Source organism: Lottia gigantea, assembly GCF_000327385.1.
Source record: "Lottia gigantea unplaced genomic scaffold LOTGIsca_334, whole genome shotgun sequence".
NCBI classification, from domain to species: domain Eukaryota; kingdom Metazoa; phylum Mollusca; class Gastropoda; family Lottiidae; genus Lottia; species Lottia gigantea.
In genome coordinates, this window is record NW_008709125.1 from 6,557 (window position 1) to 7,611 (window position 1,055).

Sequence of the window (1,055 nt, forward strand, 5' to 3'; positions counted from 1 at the left end):
TAACATCACTTAATCTAAAAGACAATTTTATATCAGACATTTTACAGTACATAAAGACAGCATCATATGGTATAACTCACTTATTAAGATAAAAAAACCAACTAGTTTTTTTCAAATCATGGTTTGAAAATGATATAACCTTCGTCTCAAATTTAGGCTGTTTTTTAAACTTCAATGATTTTTCAAATAAGTACAACATTAAAACCAATTTTATTACATACTATGGACTAATAAACAGTATCAAGAAATATTTTCTAAATGCAACGATTCAATGTGATAATGTTAACAAGCTGCTAACATCTGATAATATATGTAAATATTCATACAACTTATTACATGAACATAAAAATATAGATCTGTCTATGAGTAAATGGCCTCAAAACATGTCGAGTAAACATCTCAAGCCTTTGACGTATATTAGAAAACTGACTAATGATCCGAAACTACGCAATTTTCAATATAAACTGCTTCACAAGTTAATTCCAACAAGAAAGTATCTCTTCAAATAGGTTACTCTGATTACCCTATATGTACTCGAAGCCAGGACACTGAAGGTACTATTATCACTATCTCTATCAATAGAACCATTTTGGACTGAATTAATATGAAAATTAAAAGGAATATCAAATAATATTAGGATAAACTTTGATAATATCATTTTTAACAACATTAAAATTGTTTTAAGCATGAATTTATTGAATTTTTAATATTAGCTGCGAAATTCTTTATCCATACTATGAATATTGAAAACCGACTGTGTAACCTCTCACACTATACAATATAGAGAAACTATTGAAAGACTAATCGCTTTTGATAATATCACAAAACACAATGAGAAATAGTTAACCTTGCAGTATCTTACCTAACCTTTCACCCTATACCATTCACAGTCGTCACTACCTGTGGCTCATTTCTGAACGACTCACCTATTGGGCACTTCTTAGGGCTGGGATGTGGAAGACCTAAATAATCTAGAGCTGGACAGTGGTGTACCTCAGACCAGCTGGTAGTCGCTGGACCGTGGCGAGTTGAATGAGCTGGGATGGGGATGACCC